Source organism: Cucumis melo, chromosome 12, assembly GCF_025177605.1.
Source record: "Cucumis melo cultivar AY chromosome 12, USDA_Cmelo_AY_1.0, whole genome shotgun sequence".
Lineage (NCBI taxonomy): Eukaryota > Viridiplantae > Streptophyta > Magnoliopsida > Cucurbitales > Cucurbitaceae > Cucumis > Cucumis melo.
This window is the reverse complement of record NC_066868.1, coordinates 430,459-453,810: the sequence shown is the minus strand read 5'-3', so window position 1 is coordinate 453,810 and position 23,352 is coordinate 430,459. Positions and strand designations below refer to the sequence as shown.

At 35.0% G+C, this 23,352-nt stretch overlaps 1 pseudogene; it reads right to left on the bottom strand.

The window, feature by feature from the left end:
• Positions 1-596: 596 nt before the first annotated feature.
• On the bottom strand, positions 597-6,501 carry LOC127144379 (uncharacterized; annotated as a pseudogene).
• Between the last annotated feature and the right edge of the window lie 16,851 nt (positions 6,502-23,352).

Below are 23,352 nucleotides of genomic sequence, written 5' to 3'. Positions count from 1 at the left end.
TTTCATTTTCTTTGCTATCTATAACAATTCCTTTATATTATATATACATGTATATATATATAAATATGAATTATATTTCCAGAACTCACAATATTGACTTTGTATTTGTACAACAAAAAACAAAGGACCAATTATTTTAGTCCATTTATATATATATATATATATATATATATATATATATATATATATATATATAAAATTAAACATAAGTTTAAATTTCTCCTCTATCCCTCTTAAACATCACCTCATAGTTTCTATATTCATAGTCCACATCCATTTGAGTGGTTCTTTCCAAATTCTGATCCCCAAAACTCATTTAAATAATAAGTTGCCAATAAAATTGTTTCTTTCTTCGTGTAGTGAAGAATACAAACCACGGACTCTTTAATCAAAGATACATACTTTATGCAAATGTTTAGACACAATAAAGCCAAGACCAAATGCCAAGACAAAATCAAAACATCTAAAACACTAGCAATTTTACAAGATCACTACCTTTCAATCATCTATACCATCTAGACTAAAATTCCATTGCAGATTATCAATCTAAGATTCTACCATGCAAATGAACAACAGTAAGAGATCTAAGAGCTTTTTCATTCCTCTTCATTAGCTTCAGCAGCCACAATCTCTGAGTCCAACTTGTTCAGCAACTCCTCGCTGACATGTTTGCCCACATATATCAATCGAGGATTATGCTTGGATCAACCCCGACACCCCCACGTTTAGTCAACCGATCATGCCTGTTGATGGATATGGAGACTGCAGAACTCATTTGAGATTCTTCTTCCAAAGTAGCATCAATGATGTAGTGCTTACCCACTTTTGTCAATGTAACAATGGCTGGAACCCCAGATGTCTCGAACTGTAGAAATTCTTCATCACTTACGTCAACTTCAGGTTGTTCGTTGCCTGATGCTTCTGCAGCAATATGGACTTTTGGGATGCATGTATTGTTCAAAGCAGCCTTGAGAAGAACAATTAGAAGTTTTATTAGTTTCTTTCATAAGTATTAAAAGAGTAAGTAAAGTATCACAATCAGTTTTAAATTAATTCCTAAATTTCTTCAAGAAAAATAGAAAGAAAAAAAAATTAAGAAAGACAACATATACATCAACACTAGACTACCAGCCTTTTCCACGAGCAGGATGGTAACCTCTCCCTAATAAGCATGAACACTTTACTTTGACGAGCATGTCCTTGTCATAACACAGACATGGACACTTGTTAGTATAATATATATGCTAAACATATTATTAGGGTTTCAATTCTACTGAAATATTCGAGAAGGGGTAAATAGAGTAGTACGAGTAAAAGTTAGTTATGATGGGAACTACTAGGCTGTATGGAAGTGAGGAAGTGAGGATTGGTCAATCTATGTATTGAATAAGATGACGATAGTTAGAATAGGGTTTTGGAAATTAGCAAGTAGACTTGAGAAAGGGGAGGTTAAGCTTTTCTCAGAGGGAATTGTAACCTTCAGGCAACTCTTTCATATTAATACTAATATTAGTAAGAAATACCTTACACATACATAGAACACTTGCCTGATAGAATGGACTAAAAAGACACATATATGACAATTATAATAAATTGAGTCTGAAATATATCAAACCAAGTCTTTTAAGCATATAAATGCATCAATTCATTTATTTGAATTTTCTGTTGGCATAAAAATTATCTAGTTTTTTAAAGACATATTTTTAATAATAAACAAATATAAGAGACAGCAACACCAAACTAACCAACCTTTTCATGATGGGGTTGGTAACCTCTCTCTACCAGATGAAAATCCAGAAACCACCACAAAAAAATTCCCCATATGATAACACATTCGTTAGTCGTTTCCCTCAATGCATATCAATACATCCCACTAGCTAACTCTCAATAGGAAATTTCTTGTTTTACTCTTCTGATATGCAAATGGCCTAGCAAAGATTTTCAAAATTGAATGAGACAAATATAGGCTTAAAGCTTGACTTTCCTCAATCAAAAATGTGTTTATTGGACATTGGTTTGGTAAAAGAAGTGAAGGTTATATGGTCATGCTGCCTTGTAAAGTGTAAATGATACAGAAGAGAAGTGTAGACAAAAGTGAATAATGAAGTACAAAATCTGTTTATTGAAGTTAACAAATGATAATGAAGAGAAGTGTAGACAAAAGCCAAAAATGAAAATATACCTTAATGGCAACACCAAGAGTGTCTAGAAGATTGCCCTCTGAGCTTAAGACCAACCCCTCAATATAGAGATCCCAACAAAGCTTCCCTTCCACAACTATCAAAGATGAAAGGTCAATCCAAGCCCCTGAGGCAACAACAACACACTTTTTATCAAGTGAAAAAGTTACTGATCCAAACAAGGGAAGCAAATATGACTGATATATTTATCTAATTACAAGTCAAACCTGAGCCACTTTTTCCACCTAAGAGACACCGCTCAAGAGCAACTAAGAGTTTCGTTGATAACTCTTCACCACCCCTACCCTATATTCAATGAAAACCCAAATATTACAAGCACAACAAAAAGTACATATGAAAAAGAAAAAAGATTACAACTTGAAACGATGGATACCAGATTGACGGAGAGCTACTCCTTTCATTGAGAACAAAGGAAAGAAATGGAATCCTAGAGAGGCTCTATGTATGAAATCCTAGAGAGATGATTGAAATCTAACAAAGGATTACACCTGACATAAGACTTCTCAATCCACCTAAAAAGCCTATTGTTTCTTTCACCTCAATGAAACCATAAAATAGCAAAAAACAAGCCAAACACAATAATGGACCCTTTCAGGAAAGGGGTAGGAGTGAAGAAGCTCCTCCACCATGCACTATTCTCATGGTAGTAATTCATCTTGTAAATTACACCATGTTTATAACTATTTCTAAGTCCAAACAAGAGAGGTGATTTGAATCCAAGACCTCTTGGTTCTCAGGTATATACAAGTGTTAGTTAAATTAAGCTCTTAATAGGTCATATTTATAACAATTTCTATTAGCATATCATTTTAGTACCTAAATATTGATTCCATTTTTACAGTAGCCACTAGTTTTTTTCCCATTATCCCATCTGTTCGTTCAAATTTGATTAAATGATATTACATTCAACATGGTTCTTTGAAAGAAAGAAATTGGTTTTCAATTTAATCTCTTTTTTTTCCTTCTTGAAATGGAGATCAAGGCTCAAGGTACAATAAATAAGTAAAACAACAAAAGGCAAAAACAGAAATAAAACTAGCCAGAACAAACAAAAGGAGGAAAATAAAAAACCCGAAGTCCACAGAGACCGCAAGGGGCAAAAGATCCACAAAGTCTGAAAAGGACAAAAAGGAGAACACAACAAAAGCTTTAGAGAGGAAGCACCATGGAGAGATGAAGGCCGAGCACTGGAAGAACAGCTTGAAAGCATGTAACCCAATTTAGCAATGTGTTCTACAGTCTCTTACTTTAACCAAAAGAGTGAGCAACAAGTACAACATTCCATCAAGCCGATGTAATATCACACACTTCATCAATAGAGACAAGGGGAAGGGGTATTTCTCTTGTATGCAAAGGAGTAAATCTACAAGCTTTAATTCCCACCTCTCATTTTAATATTAAAAAATGAAATTTGAAGGAATTATTTTGACAAGTCAATGATTTGAAGGAATGATTTTAACAAGTCAATCATAGACTAAGAAAGAAGCCACGCAATTGTTAAGGACCTTCGAGTTACAATTAGGGTTTCTAAGTTTTTTCTTTAAGTTATAGAGCTAAGATTTCCTTTAGGCTTCCGTTGCACAATGCTGGAACTCGAACTATTAAGCATGGGATCTTGATTTCAAATGCACCTTAATGAGGTTGAAATTGATGAATAGACCATGATGTCCTCTAATCTGCTCACCCCCAAAAACCCCTCAGGTTGAACACACTTGGAGGTGGAAACTGGATAAATCCGATCGATTTTCATCGAAATCAATCATCCATCACTTTGATCATTGCTCATTGTGGTAACAACAACACTGCCCTACACAAGAATTCTGAAGGAAATCAATTTCTTCCTATGAAAAATCAATCATGATAGCATTAATACCAAAGTTCTTCTTAAACAGGCTCCTTTGATGGTCACACTCCTAATTGGTGTCTGATGCCATCTTAGGGGTGAGAGTATTACACATCTTTTGGTTCTTTGTGAATATGGTCCTTTTAGAAGAAAAATATTCTAGTTTGTTTTTTCATTCCTTTTTTCCTTCTTTTCAAGATTAGTTGCTTAGTTTTGTGAGTTTCTGTTTTAAATGTTGTTTTAAATTGTATGTGGTATTAATTAGGTTCATTCTTGTACCTAAGGTGAGCTTCCATGTAATGTTTGCATCACATTTCAATACCCTATTTTTTTATAAGAATTTTTAGTACCATATTTTGAGTACCACGTTTTCTGCATCACCAAATTTTTTCTACTTCAGTTTGAAGTTTATTTATCTATTAGATTCTATTTACACATTTTCCATTTTGTTCTCTATTTAACAAAGATTGAGATTTTGATTATTGCTTCTGCAATATGTTTCTATCAATTTCATTTTCTCAACAACTATGTAGTAAATATCAAACCTAGTTGTTGAAGCCCAACCTTCCATTTTTCACTTATTATTACCTCCTATTCCCCAACTAAAATGACATGAAACTATGATTGCCTCCAAGAAAACACATTTTTTAAACCAAACCATTCACGGGCAATTGTACAATACACGGATGAACAAAATGTATTAAAATATATATATATATATATATATATATATATACACACACACAAATTACCCCACCTCAAACGCCGGCTCTGCAGTCGGCCTACAATCAACAGAGATTGAGACCTTCCCTTTGTCAGGTTGCATTGGATTAGGCCTTCCAAGTTCAGCCTGCACTTCAACACATCTAAGTAGTCATCATCATACCAAATAAACGTTTAAAGTTTTCCAATGGAAAAAGTGAAAAAAAAAAGGAATAACGTTTGTTTTGGTTATCCTGCAGTTATGATAGCCTGTTTGTGTTCAATAACTTTGTTGTTGATTTGAGATGACTATCCTGCAGTTATGATAACCTATTTGTTTTGAATAAGTTTGAGTTGTTGATTTGGGATGGCTATCCTACAGTTATGGTAGCCTTTTTTGTTTTGAAAGGAGTGGGTAGGATGTGAAGATCGAAGTATTTTGTTGTTAATAATTAGGCTGTGTTGGTTATTTTGCAGTTATGGTAGCCTCTGTAGTTTGAAGTAAGTTTTAGTGAAAATTTTGAGAGATTGTATATTAGTAAAAATTAGTGAAAATTCAGGGGAGTAAGTTATGGATGTGAGAGGAGATGGATATGTTTCTAATAAAACCTATTTATATTTTAGGGACTTAAACGATGGACAAGGGTTGGATGAAACTTAGGAATAAGCTCTCCCTTGAGTATAAAGAGGGAGTGACCCAATTTTTAGAATTTGTCAAGTTTCACGTTGACGCCTACGGAAAATTAAGGTGTCCATGCAAAGGATGTATGAATTTAAATTGGAACTTATTAGAGGGTGTGGAACGACATCTACTGACTATTGGAATATCCCCCTACTACACAAAAAGGGTATATCATGGAGAGCCATTAAGCTTTAGAGGTACAAAAAACTTTGAGGAAGGAACTAGCAGTAACCCTTTTGATGAAGGAACTAGTAGTAAGCAGTTTAATGAAGAAGATGATATGTTTGGTATGCTTAATTATTTACAAGCCCTAATTGAACAGGAAAAGGAAAGAGAGGAATGTCGTTTGGAAGATTAAATGTCGAGGAATATTGGGGTAGATATAGATGAAGATAGAACAAACATATTTTAGGACTTATTGAATGAAGCACGTAATGAGTTGTACCCCGGTTGTTCTAAATTTTCGTCGTTGAATTTTTTGGTTAAGTTGATGCATGTAAAGGTTCTAAATGGTTGGAGTAACAAGTCATTTGACATGTTGTTAGAACTCTTAAGAGTAGCATTTCCAATGTGTAGTAGTACTATCCCTAGTTCATTTTATGAAGCAAAACAAAAACTTCGTGAGTTGGGCTTGGGATACGAGACTATTCACCTGTGCAAGTATGACTATGTATCGTATTGGAAAGAGTTTGTTGATTTGCAACATTGTCCTACATGTGGCAAGGTTTGGTACAAGATTAATCATAATTGAGGGAAAAAATTTCGCATAAGATATTGCGCCACTTTCCTTTGGTACTGAGATTACATTGCTTGTTTCTATCGCAGAAAGGATCTGATGACATGAGATGACATAGGGATAAACGTGTTGAAATAGATGATGAGTTGAGACATCCAACTGATGTAGAGGGATGGAAGTACTTTGATTCTGAATTTCCTTATTTTTCTTCTAATCCACGAAACGTGCATTTGAGTTTGGCTTCAGATGGGTTTAACCCATTTGGTCAAATGAGTACCTCATACAATATGTGGCCTGTTGGATTACTTCCTTGCAATTTGCCACCATGGAAATGCATGAAAGAGCCAAATTTCTTCATGTCACTGCTCATACCCAGTCCTAAATCTCCTGGTAGGAAAATCGATGCGTATCTCCAATCATTGATTGACTAAAAGAGTTATGGACTTTCAGGGTGCGTACGTATGACTCTCTTACAGATCTGTTATTTCAGTTACATGCAGCCTTGTTGTGGACGATTAATAACTTCCCGGCGTATAGTGACCTATCAGAGTGGAGTACAAAGGGGTATCATGCATGTTCTATATGCATGGGTGATAGATCGTCCTTTGGGATACGAGGTAGAATATCTTTCATGAGACATAGATGCTATCTTTCAAAGAACTATGTGTGGCGTAGAAGTAGGCTACACGATGGAAAGATAGAGCGTAGAGCTCCTCTAGTCGTGATGAATGGGCAGGAAATCTTAGAAAAGCTAGATCAGTTGGAGGTTTTAGTTATGAGTAAACATCCTTCAATACAGGATAAGAAAAGAAAGAGAGCTCTTAATTAGACGAAGAGAAATATTTTTTTCGAACTTTCTGACTAGTTGAGACTATTGTTATGTCACAAACTTGATGTAATGCACATTGAGAAGAGTGTTTGTGACAATTTAGTTGGTACGTTGTTGAACATCAAAGGGAAAACCATGGATACCATGAATGCTCGGTTGGACCTACAAGATCTGAAGATAAGAAAGAATTTACACCTTATAGAAGTTGGTAACTGATTGGTTAAGTCACATTCGAGCTACACATTGACTAGCAGTGAACGAGTTGAGTTTTGCAAGTTCTTGAAATCAGTTAAGTTTTCCGATGGAATTGTTTCCAATATATCGAGATGTGTGCATGAAAGAGAGGAAAAAATATCAGGACTAAAAATGCACGATTGTCATGTTTTATTACATCGACTGCTACCAATTGGTATTTGAGCATTCTTATCGAAAAATGTGTACACTGCTTTTATCAAATTATGTAAATTTTTTTGTGACTTGTGCGCCAGAACAATAAAAGTAAGTGATTTTGACAGATTGCAAGTAGATATCATAATCATACTTTGTAAGTTAGAAAGAATATTTCTACCTGCCTTCTTTAGCGTTATGGTACACCTAGCCGTTCACTTACCATATGAAACGAAGGTTACTGCTTCAATTTCTTATAGTTGGATGTATCTCATTGAAAGAAGTCTACGAACATTAAAATAGTATGTTAGAAACAAAGCACGTCCTGAGGGGTCAATTGTAGAAGCTTATGTGATGAATGAATCGAGCACCTTTTGTTTACGTTACCTAAGTGGTATAGAGACTCGATTCATAAGAGATGAGCGAAATGATGATACCATTATAGAGGATGAGGTAATTGGTGACTTTGAAATTTTCAAGCAGAAAGTACGACCCTTAGGTGCGTCAAGTGTTCGTACTATACCATAGAAAGAGAAACACCTCTTCTATTGGTACATACTGAACAATGTAGACGAAATATCGGAGTATCAAAAGTAAGCATTTCTTATCTTCGTAATTCTTAGGTATAGTTATTGATCAGTATTTTTTATACATTGTTCTTAAAGAAATTAAACTCATCCTCATCCTTGTCAAGAAGCATTTAAGGCTAATACGTCGACATGCTCAAAATGCTATGGATTTGTATAAAAGACATGAACGAGCATTCCCTGAATGGTTTCGAGCATAGGTATATAACAAGTTTTAGTGTGACATGTATGCACTAATTTATTTAAGCACCTGAAATGTTTATAATCGTTGCCACATTGATTTTAGGTGTTAGAACTGCGTGAGTCTTAAAATCTATCTGACGATTTGTTCTCACTTGCAATGGGACCATCATTTGACGTTCGTTGTTACAATGGATGCATCGTGGGTGGGCTCAGACAACTACAGAAACTAACTCTCTTGACAGTTTTAAACTGTCAAGAATGAGTATTCTTGACGGTTTTAAAACCATCCTTGAATCTAGTGTCAAGAAAGGCAATTTTCTTGATAGCTGTAAAAAACGTCAAGAATTGTTACAATTGACAGTTTATAACCGTCAAGTTTTCAATTTTTCATGACAGTTTAGAACCGTCAAGAGTATAGTTTTTAATGACAGTGTAGAACCATCAAGAATATGACTATGAATGACAAAAACCGTCAACAATATGAGTATTCATGACATTTTAAAACCGCAAGAATGCATTTTTCATGACATTTAATAACCATCAAGAAAGTGATTGTTTATGACATTTTGTACCCGTCAAGAGTATTCATTTTCATGACATTTGAGAACCGTTAAGAGTATGCTTTTTAATGACATTTTGGAACCGTCAAGAATTTCGTTGTTTATGACATTTGCGAACCGTCAAGAAATTTATTATTCATGACATTTCAAAATCGTCGAGCAAATTTTCATTTTTTAAATTATAATTTATTTATATTATTGTTCCTGTATTATGCTCCCATTGGTCCAAGAATTCAACTACATATAAACGATAAATATACATCAAATGGTAACTAAACATCATTCATTCATATCATTTCCAAAATTTTGTATTATATTCATATATCATTTACAAAACAAATATATATATATATAAACAATTTCAGAAGATTTCCAAGAATTGAACTAAACATCATCTAATTAACTAACCTAACCCAAAAGTATATCATCCCCAATACATAAAGTTTCATAATGGCAACCCCCTACATATGAACAGTTCACCTATTAATAATTCACCTAAACTCTAAACCTCAACAAATTCTCAAAAGTATATCAATCAACCCCCCTCCTCCTCCTCACTTTTCCCCTCCTTATGAACATTTCTAAAAATCAGCCATAAAAAATAAAGTTTCCTGTTCAAAGATGATAAATAAGTCCTAGATCATATGTACGAACCCAAAAATTCAACCAACTCAACCCACACCTCATCTAACTTGGCCTATGAGTATGGTTTTCGTGTATCAATCTGTAGACATGCAAAATAAATGAATTACTATTCATGAAAATTATTATACCCACAAAAGAAATAGTTTGATATATAACATATCGAATCGGAGATGACAATGCTTCCCCTATTTACAATTTCTCTCATATACTTCATGACATAGTATCCACACGCAGTGCTCCCGACTTGTAGTGGACACTAGAAAAACAACAAATTAGAATAACGGACTAATCTTAATTGCTAGTAATCTACAAAATACAATGAATTTAAATATTTATACTTGTCTTTACTGTTCGCCATAAAGTTTGTTTCCTGCTTTTATTAATGTTCTTTTGCGAGTGAAATATCGCTATTGCTCTGTTTTGCCAATATAAGATTGCACATATCTTATAATATTGTACATGCATTAGAATTAACAATACTACATGATATAGAAGATTAAACTTACGTGTCGGTTACATATCTTGTAGTTGCTTTTGATGTCGTCCTTAGCGAGTCAAGGTAAAACACTGTATCCTCATACGCATTTATGGCAAGCAGTGCCCAATGATCCCTAATTATACAAAAATGTAAGTACTATTTTATTGTCAATGCAATCGATACCCTAACTTAACTTACCCGGGATTAAAAGGAGCAAGAACTACTTGGTTTGCTTTTGAAACCATCAATCTACTAGACAAGTTTCGAATTCGAGATTCTTGTGTGTTTCCAGAAGAGATTAGGGACGCATCTACGAAGACATACTGCACATTTTCTTTCGAACCAAGAACAGATGAATACAAGTATCTACAAAATATATAAACTCGTAAAAGAGGTACATAAATTTAGATGCAAAAAATTGAAATTGACTTACATCATATAGGCCACCAATGTAAACGTTTTGACTTCGTTCATGTTACAAAGATCAATGATATCCTCTCGAAGCACAGAACTCTTTCGACTAATGCCAAAAAGGTCAGCGGGTAGTGAAAAAGTGATGCTGGAATCTTTCTCCATTACCTTCTCAGCATATCTGAGAATCGACTTCAACGTTAATGGCAAAGTTGATGTCGATTCACATACAACTACTTTTTCTGTAGGCATTTTTATTAAGTTCGTCTCCTAATTCAAGAACATTCACATTCAGTAAGACGTACAATATTAGACATTCCAGTTTAATAGTGGATTACATACCTTCAAGACGTCCAACTCTGGTTCATTCATCTTCATCACCTCCTTCCCTTTCTTTTCATTCTCTTTTGGTTTGTCCAACGATTCCACTTCTATTGTCTTACCCTTCTCTTCAATCCCCTCTAACATTATTGGCCTTGAACAACTCCCATGTACAGACAATGGTGTAGACAAGTTTGAGCGAATTTGTGTCTCTAATTCACTAACTCGTCTACGGAGTTCTTCATTCTCAACTAGAATGTTCGCCTCATCTTTTGATGTTTTCTTAACTGAATGAAAGTACATTGTCGGAGTAACATATCCACCAACCCCACGCACACGACCATTGTGCTCTTTTGTACCCAATGCTTGAGTTAACACATCATTTGAACAGTGTCTATTCACAGATGATGAATCTGTATTCATTGATATCTCATCCTAAAAAGATAGCAAAATTAATGTAAGTTATAGAAATGTGAAAAAGTGATGCTTGATTATATGTAATGACTTACTATTTTACGGATGACTTACTGAATGTTGTCATTGTCATACTGTCCTTGTTTGTTAACTCGAGCTTTCTTCCACATTTTAGCTCAATCAACATAAACTTCATTTGAACCCTCCTTCTTCAATCGAGAACATAGAGTTCAAGCGGTAAACATATTAGCTTGTATTCCAAGAAACAAAGAAGAAACAAACCTCCCCCCCTAAATGACAAAGCCTTACAAGAAACAGACTTATAACTTTTTATGCAACTCCACAAAGTATACAAAGCCTTACAAGAAACAAACTTACAACTTTTTATGCAATCCCCCCCCCCCTCCCGGGGTCCTCTAAATGACAAAGCCTTACAAGAAACAAACTTACAACTTTTTATGCAACTCCACAAAGTAATCAAATCCTTACAAGAAACAAACTTACAACTTTTTATGCAACCCCTCCCTAAATGACAAAGCCTTACAAGAAACAAACTTACAACTTTTTATGCAATCCCCCCCTCCCGAAATGGCAAAGCCTTACAAGAAACAAACTTACAACTTTTTATGCAACCCCCCCCCCAACCACCACCACCACCACCACGCAAGCAAATAGGAGCATTACACCAGATATCAAACCAAACAAGAAGGAAATAATATTAAACAGACATCCCAAAAATCTAATCCCTTATGAGATGGTGTAAAAGAAATTCTATAAGGTTTCTTCGGCAACAAAGAAAGAACAAACTACAAAAATGGGAGTTTCCTCCTTAAACATCTAAACATCTTACCATTTCCTCCTTAAGATTGGCATACCCTTTTCTTGAGATTCTATGATTGTATTTGTTCTTCGATCGTCTATCCTGTTGTAATTGTCTTTTTTCCTATATCCAAATGTATTTGTTAATGAGAAAGTAGCAAATATTCTTCCGAATGATTTTCATGTATAAAAGTTATTCATACCTGAAAGGTCTCAGATAACCTTGACCTTACAAACTCTTCCTAGTGATTTTGCTCAATGAAGGAATACTTTTCAGGTGGAAATTGAAGCAATTGTGGTTCATCTTTAAGCGGCATGATGTATTCTGTTGTTAGCCAGTTCTTAAACTGACGAAACGAAATACCTGCAGTTTGGAGAACGTTTTTCCTAGATCTTGGATCAATGACAAATGCAACCTAAATAATTAAAAGTATACTTAATCAAGTGTCCATACAGCAAGAATATTATCAATATAATAAGCACATTAAAGTTATATATATCTCAACTGTAGTGAATATCTTATCTTTCAGTTCTAGAGGCACACTTTTCCAAGACGTATATGTGATAGGGACATGATAATGGGTTGCAGACCCTATGAAAGACTTTAACTTCGCTCCATTCTCACCAATAGGTGCTTCATCTTCATTGTACCTCACCACCTTCTTGTCTCCCAAACTTCTAATGCGAGTTACATCAAACATAATAGTAGGTCCTCGTCGTCGCTTCAACTCTTTTGGGGTTTCATTTGTAGTATCAATCTCTTCAACTATTGCATTCAACTCACCGACACCAAGTTCTTCATTAAGATCGTCCATATTATATTATGCAAAGCTGTCAATCAAAATGAAGAAACAATTAGCATGATATACAAATTTTAAACAATAAATAATGAAATAAGATAAATGAACATAATAAACTTATGGTCTAGTTGTTTAGAATTATGAAAACACACCATTATAATATTATGTAGGTATCCATGTGCCTTCACAATCTGATCTTACGTACATTGAGATATTGTCATCCAAATCATTGTTTAAATCGACATTTGGCATATCATTGGGTATTCCTTCACACTGGAGTATTGTATCACCAAGTTCGTCGTCATTATATCTATCTTCAAACTCTCTTTGTGGTGGAGTGAGTACAACTGACCATCTAACATCACTTGGATCCTCAACATAAAACACTTGCTTTGCTTGGCTTGCTAGTATAAATGAGTCTGACTTGTGTCCTACTCTATTTAAATCAACTAAAGTATAACCAAGTTCATCAATCCGGACACCACCACTATTCTGAACCCAATTGCATTTAAACACCAGAACATTAAACGTATTATAATTGAGTTCCCATATCTCTTGTATCGCTCCATAGAATGACATATCTCCAATGCTGGGATTTTTATCTTTAGGACTAGACATTTGCATTATTTTTGCAACTAAGTTAACTCCACTGTTTTGTACATTTCGATCCTTCTCAGAATATTTTGTGTGATAGCGACATCCGTTTATTGCATAACCACTATATGTAATAAAAAAAGGATGAGGGCCATGAGCAATCCACCTTAAGTTATCTGAAACTCCACTATTTCCAACTTCAAGCTCAATTGATACCTACCACAAGAATTCTTATTTAAAGTTCAACACATAACATGTATAACTAAATTAGAAGGTTCAACACTATACCTCTTCTCGTAACCAATGTATAAAAGTTCGATTATGTTCCTCTTGAAGCAATTTCTGATTTTTAAACTTATTCCGATATTGTAGTTGCAAAGCCTTCATATGTTTTCTTTGTAGTCATCATTCAAACATTGTAATATAGTTAGATTTAATTATATAAAAGTCAATGAAACAATAAAGGAAGCAATGAATAAACTTACTCCATATATGGTTGAACATCAATTGTATTTTCCAACACATATCGATGAGCTTGACGTAGAAGTTCTTGTTCAGATTTGAATGGAGCTTCCATGGACAATGACCTACCAATGTTTGAAGTGTCTAAATGGTCTTGTGACTTGCGAGTCCCAAGCCCAACGAGATTTACTCCAGATAAGAAATCAGAACAAAATTCAATAGCTTCTTCTATTAAATAACTTTCGACAATACAACCTTCTGGACGATATCTATTCCTCACAGAGTTTTTTATGACTTTCATGAATCTTTCAAAGGTATACATCCATCGAAGATATATAGGGCCACAAAGTTTGACTTCTCTAACTATGTGTACTGTGAGATGAATCATGATTGTGAAGAATGAATGGGAAAAATACTTTTCAAATAAACATAATGTTACCACAATATCTTCTTCCAACTTGTCTAATTGTTGCTCATCTAACACCTTGTTGCATACAGAATTGAAAAAGATGCACAACCTAGTTATAGCATAACGAACATGTTTCGGTAGCACCGATCTTATCGTAATGGAAAACAACTGTTGTATGAGCACATAGCAATCATGAGATTTTAAACTATTAAGTTTTAAATTTGTCATTGACACAAGGTTTCTAATATTGGAAGAGTAACCTTCGGGAACCTTTATTGTTGACAAAGTCTTCAAAACACATCGTTTTTCTTCCTTTGTAAGAGTATAACACGCAAGAGGAATGAATATTTTCTTCTCACTACTAATAGAGGCAAGCTCCGGTCGAAGTTTTAGATCAACTAAATCACGTCTAGCATTCAACCCATCCTTACTTTTACCAAGAATATCAAGAAGCGTACCTAAGATATTCATACAAACATTTTTTTCGATGTGCATCACATCTAAACAATGTCTAACATGCAGATCTTTCCAGTATGGCAACTCAAAAAAGGAAGATAACCTATTCCAACAAATCTTTTCACTTCTGCTCATCGATAGGTTCTTATGGATCTTCTTTCCTTTAGGAAATTCAAGATCTTTCAATTTCAAGTACACATCCTCCCCAAAAAGTGGTTCTGGAATTGTACCAAGTTCTTTTTTACCGTTGAATGACTTTTTTTGTCGTCGATACGGATGGTCTCGTGCTAGAAATCTTCAATGTCCTAGGTATGCTATTTTCTTCCCATGTCGTAACCTTATAGAATTTGTATTATCTCCACAAATTGGGCATGCCTTATACCCTTTAACACAACATCCACTAAGGTTACCATATGTAGGAAAATCATTGATTGTCCACAACAAAACTGACCTTAAGTTGAATACTTCTTCTCGATAAGCATCATAACATTCAACACCATTTTTCTATAAAAGTTTTAAGTCTTCAATTAGTGGTGCTAAGTATGTGCCTATATCATCCCTCGGTTGTTTTGGCCCTGAAATTAGCATTGATAGCATCATGTACTTTCTTTTCATACACAACTACGGTGAAGATTATAAATAACCATTACTATCGGCGAACAACTGTATTTAGAACTCATGTCACCATGAGGATTTACTCCATCGGCTGACAATGCTAAACGAAGATTTCTAGGTTTGGAACTAAAGTCTGGCCATTTAAAGTCTACTAACTTCCATGCTGGAGAGTCCGCTGGATATCGTAACTTACCATCCTCAATTCTTTCACTAGCATGCGAAGTTAGGTTTGCAGTACATTCAATACTTCTAAATAGTCTTTTGAATCGTGGAATGGGTGGGAAGTACCATATCACTTTTGAGGGAATTTGCTTTCTCTCTTCATTTCTATCCTTAACGTTTTTCCACCTCGATTGACCACATTCAAGACATTCGGTTGCATTAACAAATTCTTTCCTATAGAGACCACAATTATTAGGACATGCATGAATCTTTTCATATTCCATTCCTAATGCACCTAATGTTTTCTTTGCTTCGTACAATGAATTTGGGAGTTCATTGGTAGTTGGCAGAATTTCTTCAAAGTTTTAAGTAATTCTAAAAAACTGATATCACTCCATCTATATCTAACTTTTAAATTATACAATTTAACTAGAGTAGACAACTTGTTGTACTTTTTATATCCTTTGTACAATGGTTTTTCAGCATCAATAAGCAACTTCTCAAATCCATTTGGGTCTTTTGAATACTCCTCGTGTGCAACTTCAATCATTTCTTTTACACTTCCAATATCATTCTCTTCACATGTATGTGTGTCAAACTTTGAAGATTCTCTATAGAAAGATGAGTTAGGAAGTTCTTCACCATGCAAAAACCAAATTTTATAACTTTCATTAATACCATTAACATATAAATGATCTTTAACACCCTTTCTACTATGCTTTTCACAATTCCCACATTTCAAACAAGGACAACGAATGTAGGAGGTACTTGTATTGGAAAATCCAAATTTGATGAAATTTTCCACACCCAACTCATATTCTTTGGATAATCTACTTTTGTGCATCCATGATTTATCCATAATTGTAAATCTATTGACACATAAAGTAAATTAAATTAGTTCAAAAAGTCTTGTTGAGATAATAAAAAAAGAAAACAAATATGGAGATTGAACAAACATTCGCTTAATAAGACTAACTTTCCACCAACTAACCAAATAAAGAAAATAAATTCCTAGACAACATTAGGTTTCTTCAAGCCCCCATCACAAATTTTTTCTCAACGAAACAAATAAAGAAAATAAGGTTCCACTACTACAAAAAATGACTCTCTTCACACAAATGTGTCAGACTTCAACTCTAACTTTATTTCAGGCATTTCATCAAACAGTTTAAGATCATACAGAGAACATCAACATTAACAACAACCTACAATGTTTTGGTTATCACAAAGAATATGACATTCTTCCTCAAGCCAAGAGATGAATTTAAATTGAAAAATTGATATCACAATCCATTAGAAAACATCAATATTGTACTACTGCCAAAATTCTCTAACCATCATCAACCACAAAAAGCAGAACCCAACACTCAATTTTGTCATGTTCATTATGCTTCAAATTAACACAACCAATGAATATCGAAGTTAAGGCCAAAGTACCATTTATTTGTCACGAAAAAGATGATTAAAAAATACCTAATCGTCGTTCGGCGTTGGGCGAGCAAGGGAGCAGGGGAGAGGCATTCGCCGAGCAGGGAAGCGGCGTTCGCGTTTGGATGGTAGCAATAGCGCCGTTCGGCAACAGTGGCGTTCGACAATCGTTTGACAGGCGTTCGACAGGCGTTCGGCGACAACGCGTTTGGCTTCAGCGGCGTTCGAGGCGTTTGGGATGGGTGTGAAAGGGGTTGCCCTCGGGACTTGAATGTGAAATTTTGGGTTGTGTGGAGGGAAGGGAAAAAGTAAAAAAGAAAAGGGGAAAATTAGGTTTATTTTTTAAAAAAATTAGGTCTTTTTTAATTATTTCTTGACGTTTTTAAAACGTTAAGAAATGTCAAGAAATATAAAAATGAATCCCCTCCGCTTTTCATAAAAATTCTTGACGCTCTAAAACGTCAAGAATTTATTGATATTTCTTAACAGTTTGAAAACATCAAGGATAAGTATATATCATTTAACATTTAAAAAAACATCAAGAATATCGAATTCATAAAAATTCTTGACGTTTTACAAACGTCAAATATTTAAAATATAAAACTTGACGGCTTTAAAACGTCAAGAAAAAAGTTCATATTATTTGACGTTTCAAAACCGTCAAGAATTCTGAAAATTGCCTCCCCTCCGTCTTTTCATCAAAAATTTTGACGGTTTTCCTATTAAACCACCCATTTCTTAGCGGTTTTTCCAAAAACCGTCAATAAAATAAAAATCAACCGTCAAGAAAATGTCTTTTTCTAGTAGTGAGATTTCACATCTGTGAATATGATTCCCGATGTACTACACAAAACAGTGGACTGATAGTCATTTGTGAAAGCGATACAAGTGAAAGTGGCGACAATAATTTCTACGGTGTTCTGGATAAAGTGTTGCATGTACAATATCCATTGGGAATAAATGTATGACTATTTAAGTGTCGGTGGTGTGACACCGACATAAACAAAATTCAAAGAACACACGTTGAACTAGGGTACAAATGTCTCAACACGTCTTGTTTTTGGTACGCGGAGGAACCTGTAATTCTTGCGACTCAAGCACATCAAGTTTTTTTACCTAGATGACCTAAAAAATGGTAGCGATTGGAAAGTTATGCAAGTCGTTTAGAATAAGCGTATATAGGACATGCCAGAGGTGGAGGATGTTGAGAATGAGCACATTAGTACTAAAATCGTTGTGAGCCATCGAGTGGATGACCACATTGAGGATGACACTCTGTGCCAGAATGACATTGATCCCACAATCATTGAAAGAACGGTTGTGTGTCATGTCACTGATGACTTCATCGGCGATGTGGATGAACAGTTGTCATATGCAAGCGACGACGATGAATTATAGTGACGAACCACGTACCCACATATTTATGTAGTTTATATATTTTGATTCCAGCTATGTGTTCGTATTTGCTTATTAAATGTATTTTCTTGAGACGAATGCTATGTTCCTTGAGTTTGAGGACGATTTAGATAACCTTACGGGAGGGTCGTCATTGGTGGCGACAATTTCGGCGAGTCTAATAATTTCCTACATTTTAACTTAAGATTATTTCATGTTTTTTCTCTAACATATATGTTACAACGTAGCACTCCAACTCTAAGAGTCGAGACTGCGCAAGTCTCCTAGAAGTCGGAGTCGTAGGTGGTTTAGAAAACAACCCTGCTCAATAAATTATAAGAATTATTATAATTTATTGAGCAGGGTCGTTTTCTAAACCACATACGACTCCGAATCTTAGGAGACGTGCGCAGTCTCGACTCTTAGAGTTGGAGTGCTACGTTGTAGCCAATGGACGCATTTTGATGATGATTGCCCCTGATGTGGAGAAGCCTATTTCGCCACACGTCGTTCGCTTAAGCCAGGCGATAGGCATGTGCGTGTGAAAGATATTTTCCGTCTGTTGCCTTAAGTGGGCGGATGTTGGCAGAGAATACATTGAGGTCCTCATGAACGACCTCTAGGTAATTAAGTCCATTACACATTTATGATTTCATTTGAAACATATCTAAGTTAACCAATTTAATATGTTATTTTTATAACGTGTAGCGGTTTTTTATGCTTGATTTCAATGATCAAGCAATGAATAGGTTTGTTCAACAACTTTAAAGAGTTTCGGGACGACTGTCACAAACACTTTAAAAAGTAAAGCGACCCCGAGGAGGCTCGTGCCAACCCATCAAAGCTATTAGTGGGACGTGATGAGGATCAACATTTTCTTTGCGACCACTACATGAGTCGTGCATTCCAAGTGAACAATTGAACCATTTGTCATGATTAATTATGATTTCAACATTTAATATGTATAAGAAATAAACAATATAATTGTTTTCATGTAGGAGCAATCACGGACGAACAAGGCTGCTAGACAAAAGCAACCTTACAATCATAGTAGTGGGTTAAAGTCGTTTCTACAACGACAGTACGAGCTCTCTGAGAAAAGAGGAGAGTCGATCGATCGTGTGGAGTTGTTCCCATAAACAAACGTTTGAACTGAGACGTTCATGTCACAGGCTGCAGAGGATGCGCATGTAAGTTATCGAAGCAACACTTATGCCCTTATTAATTGTCCTATTTGATTATATATTTTTGACTTACTAATTTAGTTTTTAAATTTATTGCAAAATCAAATGCTGGAACTCTAGTCCCAGCCTACCTCAGAGGGTAGTCAACCACTCTTTAGGGATGAGATATACGATCAGGTGCTAGGTAGACGACCAGGTCACTCAAAAGGCCTTAGTTGGGGACCCAAGTTGAAGGCCTGCAAGATGACGAGTGCGAGCAGTTCCTCGACGTCATGTTCGCAGTCCACAGAAAGAGAGATTGAATTACAAGCTAAACTTGATAAAGTTTTGGAACGGATTGAAGTGCAAGATAGAAATCACCAAGCGTTAGCTTCAGTAGTGGAATAAATACAAAAGCCGATACAAGAACTCGGGCACAACAAGAACCACCATATGATCCCTAGCTTTGCGATACGTATATATGTTTCCATGATTCTTAAGTTTTTTCAATGATAGTATAAAGTGATGATATGAATATATGTACTAAACTTAGCTACTTTTGTATCATTGTAGGATCCGCGGTGTAAAATGGCGCATACAAGGCTTGTTAGGAGATATATGATTTTCTTTGCACTTTTTGTACTATGAATACTATATTTTTTGTATTATGAATGCTATTGTGTTTTTTGAACTTCTTCGTATTATCAATATTAAATTGTTTTGTTGAATTTGTGTTTGTATTTTAATTTACTAATTTATTTTTAATTTCTTTTAATCTAATCCAAAGTGAATGTCATTATTTCACAAAATAGAGAACTTGTTTGAGGAAAATATTTTAGAAGAAAAAATTAAAAATTACATATTTTAAAAAAATACATATGAAAAGAAATTCCCGATGCAACCAACCTCGACAATACTTTGCATACGACGCGTCGAGGATAGTGTTTCCCAACGCATTCTCGACGTCGGATATAGGGACGTCGGGAGAACTCATTCCTGATGCACAAATTGACGTTGGAAATGAACACGTTGGAAATTATATATTCCCGATGCTTCAGTAAATCGTACGTTGGGAGAATGTTATTCCTAACGCTTTGTCGGCTACGCATCGGGAATTCTTCTCCAAATGTATTTCTTCCGACGACGATCCCAACGTCGAAAACGACGTCGGGATACCTTTTCCCGATGTTCTTATCACTTTTCCCGACGTTTTAGTGCATCGAGAGTTCCCTCGCTTCTTGTAGTGAAAGGTGGAGACTTCGAAAATCAATTTTTTTAATTATTCTAATTAAATAATATTAATAAAAATAATAATAATAAATCAAATCTCAATCAATTTAATTGAATTAATTTCAATCAATTTAAATATCACTTGATTCTAAAAAAACTCGTTAAAAATTAATTTCAACTATTCAAATTCTCGATCACCTTGTTCTAAATTTTTTTACCATAATGAGCTAGTAAAAGGACCTTGTGGAGCTATAGATCATGGGCTCCAACAATTCGAGATTAACTGACTAAACTCTTTTAGACCAAGCTAATCAACATTCATGAACTAATGGGTCTTGCACTAAAGTTTTGTAGTTGCACTCCCATCACTATAGATATATTTATATCCACCTGATATAACCATGATTAGTAAATTAACTCTTCACAAGTTGTTCATAATCTCAATTGAGTCAATTTACCATTTTACCCTTGAGATTACTTTTTGTGTCTTAAGTACCACTAATCCTTTAATGAACAACTAGTTTAAGGTCCAACCTATAAACTGAATCCCTCTCGAACCAATGAAAGGGTGGGGCTCATGTTCAAAACTTGAATTCAATGTAAAATAACCTATCTACTTACTATAAATTGGTCGGAGTGAATTCCATCTTGCACTCTATGTTCCTAGCTATCCATCCAGTCCTACCCCTAAAATGGGTGGCATATCAGGCCAACATTGATAAGCTGCACTCACTTATGTAGATCGAATGATAATCCTATGTGAACAGGTGTAAGACTCATGCCTGAAATAGAAGGATCAATGAAAATAAAAGTTTTCTTATAAGGTTCTTGAGGATTTAGGCATTTTGATGCTTGGCATTGGGTTGGAGATCGGGACACGAGGAAGACAAGTTGCGAGCAAGACTAAGTAGGTGGTTTGAAGTTCAACATGAGTTGAAGTTAGGTGTTGAGAGTTAGGAATTTTCTTGAAAATTTTCTAATTGTACTTAATGGGCCACGTGTAAGTGTTTAAGCTAAGCATGGATGATTACTCCAATGTTGGATTAGTATAAATAGGGATGAAGAGTCAGTAGGAAAAGAAGGTTATGCTGAAATTCCTGAAGTTACTCTAATGAAAAGAAGACTCATTAGGTGAGAAGGTCTTTGGGGGAACTAGGCGTTTTAACAAAAGAAATTTGTGTAGTGACTGATTTTTTTTTCCAAAATTTTCAAGTTTTTAAAGCTTTTTTCTAAGTTCCTTGCTGATTTGTAATGTTAATATTTATAAAGGAATGATTTCGAAAGAAAGTTTGTATTATATTTAATGAATGTATGCTATGTTTGTTTATAAACCATTAGTCTTATTCCCTATCAATAAAGCTAACTATTATGTGCACATAAGGAGTAAAGACGACCATGTACAAAAGGACTGCATGGTGAGTGAAGCTGGCCAATGCATAAAAAGAGCATATTGAGCTTAGCAATCTGAGCAACGTGAAGTAAACCAATAAATTATCCAAGGGATGCTGTTGATAAAAAGGACATCATAATAATTTATGTGTGAGAATGGTTCATGTTCTTGGAAAAAAGGAATATGAGGGACTAATGAGTGATTTCTATTCTAAGAAATGATGTGATGGATGCCATATTTATGAAAATGATTTCATATATTGTATGCCCATTAAGTTTTAAAAAACAATCACTCACTAAGCGTTGACTTACGTTTTAAGTTTTTCCTCCCCCAGATCACTAGGTGTTAGGGCCAAGCCAGACTAAGCAAAGCGAGCTACCAAGTGTTGAAGCTAGACCAATCTTTTAAAGCCTTATGTTATAATTCATGTACTTTAAGAAGCATGTGAATTGTATTGTAGAACGCATATTGTTAAGTAAATAAAAGAGATTGGTTGTTAGTTTTTGCTGTGTTGTGTCAATTCTTATCACCTAATATCTAAGCATCTAATTGAGTTGGAACTAGGCGATTCAACTTAAGTTCAAGAAGTTAAGATGAGCATTACGACGTTTCACCTTGAGGCATTAGGACAGCTCAATTCGCGTCGCTTGCCCCATACAAGGTCCAAAACCTGTACAAGGCGAGGCGTGACAACTTGGTATCAGAGAAATGCGTTCCTTAGAAATGGAACAAAGGTAAGTTGTTTTAGTAAAAGTTAAGCTAAAAATTTAAGTTGTTCTTGTAGGAAGCCGTAGAAATCATGCCGCCAAGAGGACGTGGAATAGCTATGAGTAGATCAAGGACTACAACTGAGCCCACAATGGACTCAGAAGCTCATTCGGTCAATCTAGATGCGATGAGAGAATAAGAAGAGGCGTTATATGATAGAGTAGCATATGGATTGATAGACGGATTATCAGGGGAACTTGAGAAGAAATTTAGAATAGAAATGCTCAAGGCGTTAGGAGCTAATGAATTTACTAGAACAGTAGAGTCATAGTAGGTGGAAAAATGGATTAGAACACTAGAAAAATGCTTCAGGGTCATGCAATGTCCTGAAGAAAGAAAGGTAGATTTGATTGTCTTTCTACTACAAGAAGGGGTTGAAGATGGTGGATGCTAGAGGAAAATAGGCGAAGAGAAGTCTGTTGGGAAGAATTTAAGGATATTTTCAATACAAGTATTTTTTAGAAACCTATAAGGATGAGAAGCGAGAAGAATTTCTCCATTTGAAGCAAGGAGACCTCTTTGTTATTGAATATGAGAAAAAGTTCACGGAGTTAGCTAGATATGCCATGATGTTGGTGGCATCGAAAATGGAAAGATGTAAACGATTTGAACATGGTTTGAGGCCACAGATAAGAACACCGATCACGACTATAGTAGTGCAGTGTGATTACGCAGAGTTAGT